This window comes from Poecilia reticulata, chromosome 14, assembly GCF_904066995.2.
Source record: "Poecilia reticulata chromosome 14, P_reticulata-male-v2, whole genome shotgun sequence".
Classification (NCBI taxonomy): Eukaryota; Metazoa; Chordata; class Actinopteri; order Cyprinodontiformes; family Poeciliidae; genus Poecilia; species Poecilia reticulata.
In genome coordinates this window covers 6,848,772-6,865,990 of record NC_088843.1, presented here as the reverse complement: position 1 = coordinate 6,865,990, position 17,219 = coordinate 6,848,772, and the positions used below count along the sequence as shown (strand labels likewise).

Sequence of the window (17,219 nt, the reverse complement as noted above, 5' to 3'; positions counted from 1 at the left end):
GGCATTCATTTGTGTTACCTAGGCAACCATTTTATGCAATCATGAATTTTAACTTTTAGAGTAAGGATGGGCTTTCTGCCCATACAATGCATATTTATTCCACCCACCGCTGAGTTCCCAGGAAGGACATTTACAGTTGCTTGGCATTTTTGACTAATTATTTGATTAAAAAGAGGGAGGTTTTGCAACAATAAAAAAAATGGCATGGATTCACCATGGAGGGTTCTCTTAAAAACAAGCTCTTTAGAAAACCAATGAAAGCTCAAAGCATACCCGTTTACAAAAGCAGAGACAGCAGAAGGAGAAACTGGCCTGTTGTATGTAAAATGAGACCCTCAAATACAATCAGGCCATTGTGGTGGAAAACAAGTGCAGCTAAGGACCTTCTCATGTGAGTCTGCTCCTTAGGACAGGGGGTAACCTTATGTCTCAGCCAAGTTTCACTCTTTACAGGGCTCTGCTAATGAATTGTGCATTCAGAGTCTAGTGTTCTTGGTGAAAGATGAGACTGGCATGAACGGAGGGGAGAGAGAAACTTGGACCCAGTTAGAAAGGCAGTCATGCTGGACTGAAGCTTTTAAGCTGAGCATGTGAGACGGAAAGGGAGGCAAAACGGAGACGCACAAGAAAACTACGACTGAAGAGAGAAGGAGACAAAGGAGTGGTAAAGCCTGAAAGTATAACCTTCCTGCGCGTTTTTACCAAGAATTGTCTTCGAGATTATAAGGTAATGTGGTTGAAGATTACAAGACAGCTTGGTTTTCATAAATAGCCACTAGCATGTACTTAGTAATACTGTTTATTTTTTAAGTGCTCCTACAGCTGAATGTCACGGTCATGGTAACATCCCAAAATCACTACGTCATGTCTGTGGTATCCGCTGCGTAACCTAATCCACCATTAACACTTTGGGCATGTAACTATTTACGAGGGTGCGGTTAGATTTAAAGTAGACAAAAATGCGTAAGAAATCTACTTAATATGCCCCAACTTATTTTGTAGACCTTACGCCTCGAAAAAGACATCAATTAACGTTGTTTTCTCTCTCTCTTGTTTTATAGATATCAGTAAAAGTTAGCCATTTGTAAATTACAATTATATTTTAAACCTAAAAAAGACGTAACATTATTATTATAGGCCTACATTAAACAATGTCACTATTTAAATTTTTCCAATTGCATTGTATTGTCATTGTTTAGCAATACATATAGGAACTGTTACAACAATAATGAAAAACAAAGGTATTTAAAAACTAGGTCAAGTTTATTTCTAAACCAGTTCATCTGTTTGACACTTTTTTTTCTTCACAAATTTTAAAGTCATTTATTGTAAATGTTCGTAATACTTGTCGAAGTGCAAAGAGTCATGTTTCGCTTTCTTAATTTAGTCGAAAAGTTTTTGTCAGTTTTCCAAAATACTAAGAAAAAATAGTGAACGTGGATACTTAAAGAATATGAGTTTGACCCCGACGTGATTTGAACACGCAACCTTCTGATCTGGAGTCAGACGCGCTACCGTTGCGCCACGAGGTCTCGCGCCCTTATGGTCCAGCATTTATTATAAATACGGAACAAAAGATGCCTGTACATGCTTTTGTGACCTGTGGTATGCAATTTTTGTTTAATCTTTTCATATTTTGCTCACTGTTATCTTTAGTTCGAGCGCAACTTTCGCTCTTGTGTTTCATGCACCAGTGGGCATCTCGCTGCTTGCAGGTAATCAAGGATAAAGTCTGATCACCTATTTTTATTCGTAAAATGACATTTTAAACACATATTCCTCCTCAAAACACAAATGGCTTTTTATGGATTCTTTCTGCATTCAACCACTAGATGGCGCTTTTTTATTTACGTTAATCTGCATCAAGCTCTTGATTTTTTTCAGAACCTAACTTTACAATTTTGAAAGGGAGTAACTTGTACAATTTGAAACATTTTTTAACTACATCTGATGTACTTTATTGATACAGTTTGTATTGTTATTCCTCTTAGGGAAAGAAGATTGCATGGATAAACTGCTCTCCTTCATCAGCAACCCAGTGATCAGCAAAATGGACAGGTAAAAGCAAATTAAGGTGTTAACAGATTACACTGTCTGCTGGTTGGTTGTAGCAAGTACACCTATTTCTCTACCCTTCAGAAGTAGAATATGTTGTCACAACTTATGTAAAATTGTAACCAAATCACTTTGAAATAAGATGGGTTAAGATCTTCAGTGTTGCAGCTCTAACTCCATCTATACGGATGATGTAATTTTTTGTGGCATGAAACAAAATCAACTTAAGATGCAACAGACATTGAAGTGTTCACTTCTGAACTGCAACATTTTGATATGACTCTTCAGAGAAGATTCAAAAGTTATAGCCAGTGAACTTTCAAGTTTTCTCTGCCTCTGACAGCTTTGCTCTCTATTTTGCTCAAACTATATTTCCATAAACTCTAAACTGGTTCACCAAAGAAAGAAAAGTATCTCCACAGACTGAGGCTGTCACATTTATATTTCACCATGGTGGTGGTGTGGTCAGTGTGATTCATAGTGTTTGTTTTCTACCACAAAAAAAAAAACACATTTTTACTGTATTCTCTACTTGGCCTGTGGTGAACTGTAAAAATGACTTTCTCTGCTGTTCTTTGAACAGTTCTTTTTAAACTTTCATAAAGGACAGATTTGTGGATTTTGTTTTACTGTATAATTTGAGAAGATATCAAATTACAGTGAATACGTGTCAGAAATGGAAATATTTAGACGTGGCATAGTAAATATACGTTGGCAACCCTGCAAGAAATTCTACTGATTCAAATGTTGTTTTGTTAATTAGATGTACAGACAATGTGCTAATGATAATGACAACAATAATAGAATAAATAAAACAATTTACATAATTAATAATAAAGAAAACTATATTATTTTCAGCAAATAAATTTGCACACATTTTAACCCATCTACTGGATACATGGGTTTAGCCATCATAGGAGGAAGAAGAATCAGTCAAGAGACATCAAAATATAAACAGTAACAAAATGTGGTCTTCAAAAATGTGCTGTTTTGGTTTTGATGATTACCTAACTATTGTTCTCAGAATGTATTTTTTTGGAGTGAACACCATTTTTATTCCACTTTTCAATTATTTGTTTCGTGGTGCTGATTTATCACAAAAGAATTTCAGTAAAATAACTGATAAAATGTGAGAAAGTTGAAAGGCTATCATCTTTAGGATCCTCAGGCTGCTGTATCAGAGTTTAAGCATATATAAATAAACTTAACATGCATATAGGAAACAATTTAAATCATCTAGCAAATTAAACAAGTTGAGCTTGAGGAATGTCAGAACAGGTCATATTTCAGAAAAGAATGAGTCATGTTGTGTTTGTACGGGATTTCCCTCCATATATGTTCTTACCTGTTGTCTTTATTCACTTTTAAAGTCAACTGAAATTAATGTCTTGGATTTAGAAATGAGATATTGATTGTGTGCCCTACTGTCACCATGATGTCTGTATTAGCATGCATTCAGAGAGCTTTTACTCTCCAATGAGCTGTGATTACATTCAGGAAGTATGGCAATTGATTTACCTTTAATTTATCTATCCTGACATATTTAGAGCAATATTTAAATCTCCAGTTGTGCAAGATGATGCTCTGTGATTAAACATTCTGTAATAATTCAACAGAAAGGCCTTTTCACCTCTGTCATAAGCGGTTTGTCAGCGGTCTGAGTCATAGGCTGGTCCACACCCGGAGCAGTTTTTTCCTTCGCCTATCCACAAAGTCAAAAGGACAGGTTTTTCTGAATTGCAGGTCAGGGATGAGAGGCAACCTGGACCACATCAGGCAAGAAAGGGAGGCCATCCATCTGCGTTTTTCTGCTGCAATGGATGCAGTCTCCATGGCAACATTGTGCTCCCGCAGCAAAATCCCGAGAAAGATGGTCCGCTCCCCCGCCCCCATGCTTATGCACACAAGCATCTCACACACACTCTGAGGAGGCAGGATGCTGCACATGTCTTAGCTGTCCACGCACGGAGACTTCCTGTACGGCTCATTAATGCTGCTTTGCTGACAATTTTCTTTATACAAGGTTTTAAAACTAAGCACACATAAAAAGGGAGCAACCCTTATATGTTGGTTTTCTGTTATTTTCTGTCGGCACTTCAGTTCAGCCTTCAAAGCTGCGCTCTATTTGTCAACCTTCTAGCAATCTGTTATTCGAGTCCCAAGCAGGGTTTGATGATTTATCTCCTGTGTTCCTCCCATCAGTCTCCCTGCACCTCCAATCTGTGCGTGAGAGAAATACATCTTGGGCCGAAGCTTTCGGCTGAGGGTAGCAAATGGATCAACCCCCACTTTCTGTTTGATGCTTTGGGTGTTTCTCATTTCCTCTGCCATCCTAATCTAAAATATAGAGAAAACACACAGAGTGTGATCAGGATTTAGAAAAAAAATAAATCTGTCTCTTTGTTGCTATCTCCTGTTTGCTCAGATCATCTTGCTCACTATTGGACCGTCGAGCTCCCTCCCTTTTTCACACCAGCCACTCAGCTCGTTCGAGCTCTCTGCATCTTTTTTTCTTGCTCTCTCTCTCTCTCCTTCTCAGTCTCTTTCCGCTCCTGACAGTGCACACACACATGCAATAAAGCAGGATCCCAAACTGCCTTCTCGTCAATCCGCTCTCTCTCACACACACACCCCCTCTTCCTGCCTATCTCTGGTGGGGTGTATTTCTTTGGCTTTGGCAATGCCAGGTTTAGCAAACGGATACCACTCCCGCTGGAGGAGAACAAACTGAAACTTCATCTTTATCTCTAAAGGACACACTGTAAGTGAATCTTTCTCATCCATTCATATCACCCCCACTTAGTGTTCTCTTCTATCATCATACCTTATACCATGCCATTTTTTTATTTGATAAAAGAGAAAAGTCTTTACTCCTGTCATGGCTCCCTTTTGTCACATCACTCTTTTTTCCCTTTTACAAATCATTGGCTAATCCACACACCCTATGTTGTCTGTATGCAGAGAAACACTGAGGCCCATTTAGTGCCCCTTGACAGCTCTCCATTGTGCAGTGAAATATGAATATGTTACCTCATCTATATCACACTAAGCTGGCTGTGTTTAAAGATAAGTGCAGAAATTAGTTGCGGTTATGAGTCAAGTCCAGGTCTGAATTTTGTTTTGTGGGCGTTGTTGACTTCAGAAAACTTTTTGATTTCTGAAATTACACCTTAAAAATGATTTTGCATCAGAGTTTGAAATTGAAATATGTTATGCCCGTGTCTCTACTAAAGTCAGGTGACAATCTACCTTGTTGTAGCTGATTTATATAGTTTCAGATTTCAAACACACATACAGTACTTGGCAAAAGTATTTACACCAGCTTAACTTATTCATACTTTGTTATGTTCTAACTGCAAACTAATGTATTATGACTGAGATTATATGTAACAGATCAACGCAAAGTGGGACATAATTGTGAATTAAAAGAATTAAAAAAATTACCAAAGTTTTTGTAAATTTAAATTTGATCAGCATGGCATCAGTGTGTATTCAGTCCCGTTTATTTGAATACCCCTACGTAAAATCCACAGCAACCAATCTTCACAAGCTTCATAAATAGAGTCAAATTGTGTGTCATTCATCTCAATATAAATCCAGCTGTTGTTTAAACAGGATGCCTCAGAGCTTTGTTAGAGAACATTAAGAAGACAAACACAGGAGACAGGTCAGGGATGTGAAAAAGTATAAAGCAATTATAGACAAATATCCCAAGCATTGAACTTGTCACAAAGCTCTATTCAGTACATCTAAACTGACTGGGTGGATAAGAAGAATATTAACTAAAGAAGTTACCAAGTGACTATTGATATTTTATGGAAGAGATGTGATAACAAAGCCATTGATAAATAAATCTCATTAGCACTTTGCCATGTAGGCGACACTGCAAACATGGGGGGAAAGGTGATCTGTCCCAGTGAGATCCTAATGGGACTGTGTTAACTTTGTCTGCATTTAAAAGCCTCCGCATGACAAAGTCTCCATTGTGAAACAAGGTGGTGGCAGCTGAGAATATGGATTGAGCTAGTTAGTATGAGGACGTTGAATAAATGTCAGCTACCCACTCACTTCACAAGCTTCACAAAACAGCAGTAGAATTTGTGTTTACAGCTTAACGACCTCCTGAAAAGTTTCCCTTCATGAAATAAAACAAATAGATGTGGTTTCCTAACTCTGGTATCTAAAATACAGCTGGTGCAGAACCTTAGATGGGCTTGAAGCAGCTGCTATGAATAGAACATTACCCTGATATTAAATCAGAAGATGACTACAGCAGAACACTTTCAAAGATGCATGAGCAGATGGGTTGGGAAGACAAACGAGGACTTTTGTGTAGATGTTAAAATTGTGACCCAGGGGAAACCTCAGGTTGATCGAGGCTGAGCAAAGACTGGAATGCCTAGCTGGCATGGGAGGAATGTCCCGGGAGCTGCATGAGAGCGGTGGGAGTCAGGCGAGCGGAGATGTAAACCTAGCGGTGAAACGTGATGAACGGTTGCCAGCGCCGCTGTAATGACGGGATTTTCTGCTCTGTTTGTGCTGCAGCTATATTTACCTCTCTGCTTAGTTAACACTGTGTGTTGATGCTGTCAATGTCAGACAGCTGCTGCTTTGTTTTAAAAAAAAATCACTGGTTCTCTCATGCACTGACTAAAACTACCATCATTTTGCATTCAAGTGACTTTCCTTCTTCATGGAGATTGTTACTGAAAAAGCGATAATCTTGGTCATTTTGACCAACATGTCCTATGTGTGATGATGTTTCAGTTTAATTACCAGATCTGATCAATGGGTCAGGTGTTGCCTCTCTACTTCCTCTAGCTGAAGCCTAAACATTTGGAAATGTTTGACATTCACCACTTGTTTCAGTACATGAAACAAGTACTGAACCAAACTAATTAAATTCAATTTAGTGACATATGACAAAGAGCATGGCTTTAGCTCAGCTGGGAAATCAGAGCTCTTGTTGGGGTTCACAGCAGTGATTGCTTTAAGAGCTTAAATTACTTTTTAGTCTTTTTTTTCAGTAAGTTTTTTATCTCAATCTTTCCCCAAAGCATGCAAGGATCTCTTTCACACCTTTCTGCCTTAAAATGTCAAATACAGTCCACACAGGCAAAGAATGAATGTGAAAATTGAGTTTCTAAATTTTTTATGTGTATATTTTACCTTCAATTCATATGAAGATTGAATGTGAATATTTTTGCCTGTTTTGTTTACAAAATATATGAAACAGCTGTCAATCACAGCAAGTCAGAATCATTTGAATCAAAAGTTAAACTTTTTGAAGTAGTCATAGTCTGTGAACTGAAGATTAATGTGATTAGTTTTAACCTCTTTGAAACGGCTTTTGCTTCCTCTTAAGCATCAGTTTTATGGTTATTGTCTCTATTTTATTTTAAATGTGTATTTTATGTTAATGGTGTGTTTTAGCTGAATCCTTTTTTAGCTTCTAATCTCTGTTTTTGTTTACCAGTTATATTATTATCTCTGTCTGGATTATTGTACAGCAGTTTGTCGGTCCAGGGTTTTTAAAGGCTTTATAAATTCATTTTACAGACAAAATATTAAAATTAAATCCATGCTAGTTGCTAGATTAATGAATTACTCCTCTTTGTGTCTGTGCAATTATTTGCTTAATCAGAAACATTAATTATACCCTTAGTGCTTTGGAAAGAACAAGCATTACTCAGATTTCTCCTTTGACCCATGAAGTGTTCCTTTTTTTCCCCTCACAGCCGTTTGTCTTTGCAAAGTCCTCTGGAGCTTTGAATCTGTATTGTAAAGAGGCACGGTGTGTCACACGATGCAGAAAAAAAAACTCTGTAGGATTTAGTTTTGCAATGCCAGTGTAATAAACAGTTAATTAACAGTTACTAAATGTCTCATTCCGATTATGCTCTATAAAATCAGGATGTTGTGTCCAGTCATTTTTATGGAACACCATACGTTCCTTTTAGTGATTTTACAGGGTTCTTACAAAAAAAGGTTGTTTATAATTTGAAAGGAACCTCATATTTTTGCTTGTTTTTGTGTTTCTAGTTCTGTTTCCCAGAAGTAACAGCACGCAGCAATAGCAGCGCACACCTGTGTGTCCGCTGTTATAAGCCATGCGGATACAGGCGCTTCCTGTGGAACGTTTAGACACAGCTCAGATCAGATCACACAGGCTGATCATTTTAGCTGCACTCATGTCACTCAGTCCCCCACTGTTTGTTGACAGGAAACAAAAAGGTGCATCACTCTTGCCAGAGGACTGCACATGATGAAAGTTACACGTTAGTCACCAGTCAGGCGTCACTGCTTTTCTGCCTTGTCATTGTGGTGACAGTTTGGCGTAAGAGGCAGATGATGATGCTCAACGGCACGGCTGAGTCGCTTAGGTGTCTGAACAGACTTACAACTCTGAGCAATAAAGGTCTATATAGTACCGTAGACCCAATTATCATTGATTAGATCTTTGAGTAAGTGAGTTCAGATGGATCCAGACAGGTGAATTCCAAGAACATTCCTTAATAAGTCTTAGACTGTTACTCATACTGGGCCGTGCTTTACTAAAGTTCTCTATACCTTGAACCTTTTCACAATTTATCACATTACAAATACAAACTTCACCTTGCTTGATTGAGATTTTGTTTTGTGGACTGACAACAAAGAGAGTGAAATTGAAATTTGAAGGAAAAGCACATGAAAGATGTTCCTTAAAAATCATAAAGAGGCTTTGATGAGCTTTAAATCATGTTATAAAATGATTCCCTCATCACATACCTACCCAGTGTATTGCTTTGATTTATTCATGAATGTTTGAGAAATCCTTGAATCTCCCATGGCAACCATTTGGGGGTGCCTAAATGCTTGTTGATACAGTGTCTGGCATATTTACCCAAAGCTTTGCCTTGGAGCTCCAGTCCCCAGCCAACTTGTCATCCCACAGAGCACCCTGCATGCGGCTCCTCCACTCAGCTCCTCCAGACTAGTGGCAGCAGCAATTAGCAAATACCTTAGGCCCCAAAACACCTAGTCAAACTACTTCTCAGTCAAACACTCATCAGCATCATGCAGAAGCTTTGTTGTGCAGAAAGGGTAGGAAGTTCTTAAAGAGACAGAGGCCTATTTCAAGGCATTTGAATCTAAAGTCAAATTTCTCATAAGTTGCTTTTGATATAAAGAGCTTTTTCATAGCAACCAACTGAAGGTAACATGCCAACATGATTGTTTTATAAAATGACACCATGTGCCTGGAGAATACACAATAAACCAAAACAATGTGAGTGAGAAGAAATTATACCTTTAAATAGTGTTGACTCAGTCAGGCACAGTTTTCTGATTCGGATTGTTAAAAAGTGGGATTGATGGCTTATTTTCTTTTACTTCATAGGAATGTCTTAATGTTATGTTTATCTCACAAAGCTCTCAGCATGGATGTTTGGTGCAGCAACCTGAGGAAATATTAAAAGATTTAAAGAGTGTGAATGCTTTTTGGACAATATTAAGAATGATCTCCTGTCCAGTTAACCACACGTTCCTGTTCTGAGAGTTTCTGTGCATGCTTATGGTTGAATAACAAAATGTACATTCACTGACATTTTTCACTGTGTGTGATGTTTATCTGTGTGAGCAAAAAGCCCATGGCAAAGTTCTTTTGTTTTCACAAAGCATTTGGTGTACTTTTCTTCTGTGCTTACAGCTCTTACGTAAATCCTTCCTTTGACCTTTTTTCCCTCCCTGAAATCACCCATATTATAACAAACCTCTAAGCTGTCCACCCTTCCCTTTAACTGGCTGAGTCTGATACATTCTCACCTTTCTGGAACCGTACTGTGGTCTGGTCCCAGTTTGACCAAGCTATCTGTTTGTGTTTCTGTTGTTCAGCTCAAGGCTTTTATTCTTTTAGTTATATAAAGAAACAAATTATTTCGGCATCAGCTCCTCCACCCTGTGGCACAAGCACTTATTTCCTTAAAATAATTCTCCGTGCATTTACAGAAAGGTACAGTCAGATAATGAAAAGAAACATGAGGGGACAAAAATCCATGCTTCATGTTCTATTTCTTTTGAATGTTTCACAGGATCTCCATCCATGTAAGGTTGGTATATACGCTTACATAACTGGCTGTTCCTGTTCTGATATTCTGAGTGCTAGAAGAGTGAGTGTCAGTGTAAAGAGACTTTTGCATTCACATTCAATTGAAGGGAGACACAAAACACAGACAGGGTGTGTGTACAGAATCTGGACGATACACTCTGAGAGACGAATGATCTGTGTCCATATGTCCATCCGAGCTGCATGTGTCTGTTCCTCATAGCTCAGATGCTGAAATCTGATGATGCTTTCATTCCAACCGTCTCCTAATGAGCTCTGCTTCCAAGAGATGAAGATAAAGTGATTTAAATATCTCAGCAGGCACATAATTACATTGGCTGCTCATGTGTGTACAATGCCTAGCAAAAATATTCACATCCATTGAACATTTGCAGGCTCAGCTCTGATCAGCGTTCTTGCCCCAGACAAATAGAGGAAACCCCTTAGCATGATGCTGCCGGTACTATGTCTCAGCATGGGAATGGTGTGTGGCTGTTCGGGGTGCTTTTTGGTCTGATCTTACAAGAGCAGTTTTTTAAGAGTCTGTATTGTTCCCTGGATAGTGACAATCGGCAAAAAGGACTTCTTGTGGATTAACTTTAAGAAGGACTTTCTTGTTGTTCTTTAACAAAGGATTAGTTAAAGTGTGCACACAAAACGTATGCATTGCCACTGGATAAGAGCTTTTTTTAGCTTTTGTATGCAAATTCTGCTAAAGTCCTTTATTTTAATTTGTTCCAACATAATAATTGAATGCTTGGCTCTACATAATCTTGATCAGGAATGTCATTCACAGAAGCCATGTGAGGTCTTGTCGTTTAATGCCACCAGCGGCAGGTCCAGTAAAGCCCTCCTTGGCTTAAGACTGTGATGACATCACATTTAAACCCCCCGCTCTTTGTGACTAACAATGCAAAGAGTTTTGAGTGCTCAGATAAAAGAAAAAGGAGAAGCACCTTTCTGTAAGCAGGCATTCAGGTGAGTACATTTTGCTTTTGTCAACCTATTTTGTGTGAAGCCTTATTTCTCACACAACTTTCTCTCCCACACCTGTTTTTCCTGAGGGCAGCTTTAATATTAATACAGCTGGCTAACTCTTAGTTTAAGGAAAAAATTTGATTTTTCTTTCTAAGGATTGATAAAGTGATTTGCAATAGCATTAGCTCTTTTTGTAAATGACCATCTATGCTTTAGTCATACTGCAGGAACTTCATCAGAAACAAAGTTAGCATGAATAAGGTGTAGCGTAAGTAATTATCACCTATAGTGGAGGTTTCAGAAATGACCTTTACATTTCAGTATTAGTTAAATGTTTATCTTAGTACACTGACATTTCTTTAGCTGGATATCAGAGTAATGCAGTTTAAAACTCTGTGCTGCTCGGAGCACGTGGCTGTCAGCGGTGTGAAGGGGATGAGAACTGATAGCTCTATATATAGACATATATGTATGTGGAGGCTGATGACTGGACTGCAGCAGATCAGAAGGCTGCCAAGCATCCTAATGAGACCTTTATTGGTTTAGTTGAACAAATTCAGTAGATTTTATAAGCAAGAATTGGGTTTAAACACATTTTTGATTTTTTTCCTCAATCCAGACATGGTTGAATTTATTATGACAAGCTTAAAAATGTACACACAACCCCAAGGATATTGGGTAAATTTCCCAAAGAACATTGGTTGGGACATTCAAGAACAATCTAGGAGATTAAGCTGTTTGGACATAATGGTAAAAGAGTCAAGTTAAGACATTGGAATCTCATGGTACTACAAGCATGTTGGTGGCAGTATAATGCTGAGGGACTGCTTTTCTGCCAGTTGCACTGGTGTCATGCACATAGGGAGAAAGGAAAAGTGTAAGGAGCGTTTCTTTTAAATTCTTCATCTTGAATTTGAACTAAACGTCTATGCTTAAAAGCATATCAGATCTGTACCAGAAATCCAAGAAATTGGCATAAATTATACAATTTCTGTTAAAAAGAGTGACCAAATATCCACTCATATTATGCCAGAAGTTGCTTCTGTGTGTTGCAACTTCTTTAGCAAAATTCATCCATTTATTAGATGAAATTCATTTAGACTCGTTTGCAGTATAGAACTACACAGTATCACAGTGGATGGCACTGTTGCCTTGTGGGTTTCAAATTGTATCTTCTATATCTGCATTGAGTTCTCTTGGTACTCCAGCTTCCTCCTACAGTCCAAAAAACATGATTGCCAGGTTAATTGGTCTTTAAACCACACTTTACACTTGAATATGTGTGTGAATGAGGAATACTAACTCTCACTGTAAGTGCTTTTTACAACTGTTATATTGTGTTGTTGTTTTTGTTTTTCTACAAACTCACTTTTAATTTTTAGGTTATACATGGATGGTTTTGATTAATTTAAAAAAAGGAAAGAACTTATTAAGCTTTATGCCAGATTTTTGTGGATTCAGTGTTTAATCCAGTCTTTTTCTCTTTAGATCCTGACCTCTGTCTCCTTCAGCTCCTCACCATCTCGCCCTAAGCACCTCACTGTTATACATTTGTCATTCATCCCATCCTTAGCTTCTTATATCCCACTTATTCACCTCATCCCTCTCTTATCGGATCCTCAAATCCTCCCATATCCTTTCACACACTTCTCTGTAAGTTCTCATCATTTATACAGAATGTTGTGAAAGAATTTATACCTCCCAAACCTGTCCATAGTTTTTCACTTTACTACAATTAAATGATAGACCAACAAAATTTAGTGCAAACTTGGAAGTAAATCAAAATCGTTTTCCAATTTTTTTCATCAAAATAAAGAAAAAAGAATGAAAAGTGTGGTTTGTTTTTAAGTTATGTTCTCTAACAAACCTCTGAGGCTTTCACAGAGTGGCTGTATTTGTGTTAAATATTTTTGCAAGGCAAAATCTTTTTACATTCCATTCTTGCCAACTTATTAAGGTTATTTGCTGACTGAGAACGAAAACACATTTTGGATCTTGGAGTCTCACCAATCACCAATCAAAAGACACGGCAGATGAACCTCAACATCAAACTTTACTTCACCCATCTCACCCCTTTGGTGAAACCCACATCGATAGCTTATTTATTTTTAGTCATTAGAACAAATTAAGGCTGGAGTGCCGCTTGTGGGATATTATTTATTTCCGATGTAATGCCTAAAATGACTGTGGAAAGATAAAATTCTCTAAAATTGCTCGATCAAGGAGAAAAACTGTTTGCTGAAATCAATTTTGAAATACCAGTTACCAGATCAAGCTTTACTAACCCATTTTAGAAGACCATGAAATATTTGAAACAGTATCACATTGTGGGTGCCTCCACAGCAAATTACTTGCTCTTTGGACTATCTCTGAGTTCTCTCCTCATCCTCTCATCCCTGACTTCCTGCTACACCCACCGCAGCAGTCTGCAGGCCCATGAGTTTTGAGTGTTGGGAGATTTTTAGAAAAGGTGTGGGAGGAACCAGAGGAAGCGGTGCGGGGGAGGAGGAATGACTGAACTCAATCCGCACAGATTAATGGCAGATTGATGGGGTGAGAACTGTCACCTTCTGGCCCAGATTATGCTCCGACCACATCATAAGGACACAGTGCTTCAGCAGAGAGTGCAAAATTGAGTTATTGGCGGAACATTAGCGCCTTGTAAAAGTGTGCAATTTAATTTCATTATAAGTGCAGCTGTTCTGCGAAGGCTTCAGATGTTTACTGGAGAACATATGTGAACAAACATCATGAAGACCAAGGGACACAGCAGACAGGCTGAGAAATTAGCCCAAAACACATCTTGTGTTTCTTCAGCATGGTCAAAGATGGTGGATGGAGCTAAATGTGTGGAAATAATAGAGGAAACATGTAGACAAAAACAATAAACACTCAAGTGATTTAGAATTAAATCTAAATACAATTGAGAATTTGGGACAAATGTGAAAATTCATACTCGCAGATGATTTCCGTCCAATCTGACTGAGTTTGATGTGCAAAGCCAATAGATACAAACAGCACAGAAAAATGACTCTATATAATAATTATCCAAAATCAGTCCTTAATGGCTGCTGTCCTGTATGCTAGTTCAACACCTGAACCAGACAAAAGGCTCATTGTCAGGCTCCTGATAATGAACCTTTCGTCATTATCATATAAAAGGTCTGATAATGCAAGGACACATCTAAAACATGCAGGAAATTGTCCCAAGTGAAAAAAGCAGTAATGATTCGGGGAAGACTGTGTTTGCAGAATTTGACAAGTTGTGAAAAAAGTTGTAGGGATGTGAAAACCTTTCCAAAAAATAGTGTAATGAAAATCCACTTTCAGTGAATCGTGTCAGGTTTTTTTTCTTGGTTGCTTGTTGGGTTGAGGCTTACAGTCCAAATGTGTTTTAATAATAATTGGAAAAGAGACATTAGTAATTAAATTCCATTGACTCTCCTTTATTTTCTAGCTTGTGTTGGCTCTTGTGCTAGCTTATACTGCTGGTAAAAAAAAAGATGCTTTCCTTAAAAATATCTGAAGGAAAGATTAGTCAGTAACAAGAATTAATCATCTTTCAACAGACCTATACAGTCATTGTATTTTAAAACTACACATTTTATCTCGAGGCAGCAGTTTAGCAAGCTTATATTGGACATTTTTCTCTTTTTGTCTCTACTCTCACTCCCTCTGACTAGCACAAATTGTTGCCCTATGACGCAATCTTCCGTCCCCGCTAGCCCAAGTTCCCCAGCCAATCAGAGCGCGGCAGTAGGAGGGTAACCAGTCGACTCGTGCTTGTAAACAGCTCTGACAGTAGGAGGGCCTTTTTAAAATCCCAGCCCCACCCTCTGTTGTCATCTCCGTTCAGCCTGTTTCAGTGCGTATGATTTTACATGGAAATAGGAAAAGGAAGGGGAAGAGAAGGAAGAGACAGAGAGGAGATGAAAGTGAGCAGTGACGTGTGAGTCAGGGCGTACGGTTGTTCCTCAGGGAAACTCTCACGGACCAGCTATGAAACCTTCTTCGCGGCTGCTGTCCTCTCTGCTGACAGTAGGTAGTGACTCTGTCAACTCTTGACTCTTTCTAGCCTTATGTTCGTGTTGTCTGCATGTGTGACTGTATGGGTGTTTGCACAGGCCGTCAGCACGAATTTACCTGTGTTGTACAGGTGCATCATAGTGACCAGAAGCAGAAGAAAATATTCGTTGCGTTTACAATGTCTGCCTCTTCTTCCTTATACTCGGCTGTTAAAATGTAAGGTTAACACCGCACTGCTTTTGTCTATATTTAAATACAGTAAACCACAAGGAGGAGGACGCATAAAATAAGACTTTTACTGTAGCATAAACTCAACAGCAGAGGTTTTGGCTCTGAAAGAGAAAATGAGCAGCTTTTGTGTTCTACAAAGTCGACAGTGAAAGGAAGCATTGTGTGCCTGGGTGTTAGCTTTTCGTTACAACAAAACAAATGCTGGACACATGCATTGCAATACACACCCATGAACAGTTTAGTTATACAGACACGCACACAAATACACACACATAATCTGATCCTAAGATTTTTTTGGGGGGGGAATTACTGAAGCCTGAGGTCATGCACAACATTGCTGCTGCTTCACAGTGACCATCATTCAGGGAAATTAAAACACTCATCATTTTTATGGCATCAACTGACGGCTCCCTGCAAGATGCTTCCTTTCATGAATACATTTTTTTTAAAAACTTCCTGCAGTCCTGCCTCTGTGGGCTTGGCATCTAGCTTACCCCGCTGTGTTGGACTGCAGAGGCTAAATTCAAATCTGCACGCCTTCAATCACTTCAGAGTCTGACAGTCGACCAGTCACGGTTGCTTAAGAGCTTCAAATCAAAAAACTCTGCCTCACTTTGGAGTTTAACTGTGCATGGATAAGTGCTCGGAGATATCAGCAATTTTCTGAATGCATTTAACACATATCTATGATTGTGCTCACCTCTTCTCTGATGCGGAGCAAGAACTGTTGGATGTGATTTCTTTGCTCCCTTTGCATCCGTTTTGAAAATGTATTCATTTCATAAGAATCAAATCTGTTTTTAAATGCCTCTTCATGCTTCAAACATTTCAAGTGAAAGCTTAAATTAAAGTGACATTTTTTTTGTTATTTTCTCCATGTGCCAATAAATTCAGACACACCAAATGGAAATGTATTCAATCCACATTTCATTTTCCTCAATTTATACATGAGATGTCAAACTCCATTTACTCTATTCATTTAGTGCTTTATGTATAGATTGATGGCAGCCTAAATCTTCTTGGAGTTTATTTGAATAAACTCGGCATACCCTTTTCCTTCTGAGTTTTCCCATACTGTTTTCACCACAAAGTTTGCCATTTGATGTCTGAACTTTGACTATACCCTAAGATGTATGCTACACCAGTTGTTGCTGTTCTAGCTGTAAGTTTAGGGTTGTCCTGCTGGAGGATGAACCTCCGTCCCAGCCTCAAGTCTTTTAAAGCCTCTAGCAGCTTTCCTTTAAGGATTCCCATATGTTTAGCTCCATCAATCAACAACAATCAGAGTAGTTGATCCTCCTGATGAAATCCATATGGTTCCTATCTTGCTATGTATGTTGGCTTTGACAAAAATATGTATTTTGTGGACCTAAGCTTAAGGGAATTAATTGCCTTTTATGAAACTTCATGTCCTGTCAAGACTTTGTTGCATGTGTGTTGTTGCTTTTGAACATCCCGCTTTCACATAGAGTTCATGCTTTGGAGTTAAGGGTGTAGAATTCAGAGTTCTGCTGCATCGGGATGGGGTTTGTTACTTTTGCCATGATGTCGATGCCTGTTTCACTTTTATCTTCTAACCATCTCGGAATGAAGATTCAGTGCTTTGTGAGTGCCCTTAAGTGTTCATATAATTATTAGCTGAATTAATCAGAATGTATGTTGGGGACCTGTAGGGTGAGGCATGCAGAGGTGTCTGCTATTTGGTATAATGAGATTTTAATGTTAGATCATTTCTGAAACATTTGGATAGTGTCTAATTTAGCATGCTTCATACTGTATAAAAGGCAAATATGTGCTTTAGATAAGGTGTCTTAGCATGCAAAAGAATGTAGCAGCCTAACTAAGC

The 17,219-nt window shown here is 38.4% G+C and overlaps 1 protein-coding gene and 1 non-coding gene across 8 annotated transcripts in view; one reads left to right on the top strand and one right to left on the bottom strand.

The window, feature by feature from the left end:
* The first annotated feature begins 513 nt into the window (after positions 1 to 513).
* Positions 514 to 17,219, top strand: part of trim3b (tripartite motif containing 3b) — a 32,425-nt gene continuing 15,719 nt past the window's right edge. Inside the window, exons 1-2 of one of the 7 annotated variants that reach the window (XM_008427270.3) lie at positions 514 to 727; positions 1,992 to 2,058. The gene's annotated coding sequence lies outside the window, so the exon portion shown is untranslated. Of the gene's footprint in view, positions 728 to 1,395; positions 2,059 to 4,592; positions 4,817 to 14,920; positions 15,159 to 17,219 lie in introns of those variants that run through there. The other 6 variants (XM_081615973.1, XM_081615972.1, XM_008427265.3 and 3 more) reach the window with 6 other exon arrangements.
* On the bottom strand, positions 1,461 to 1,532 carry trnaw-cca (transfer RNA tryptophan (anticodon CCA)). Its single transcript has one exon. It is a non-coding gene; the product is annotated as a tRNA-Trp (tRNA).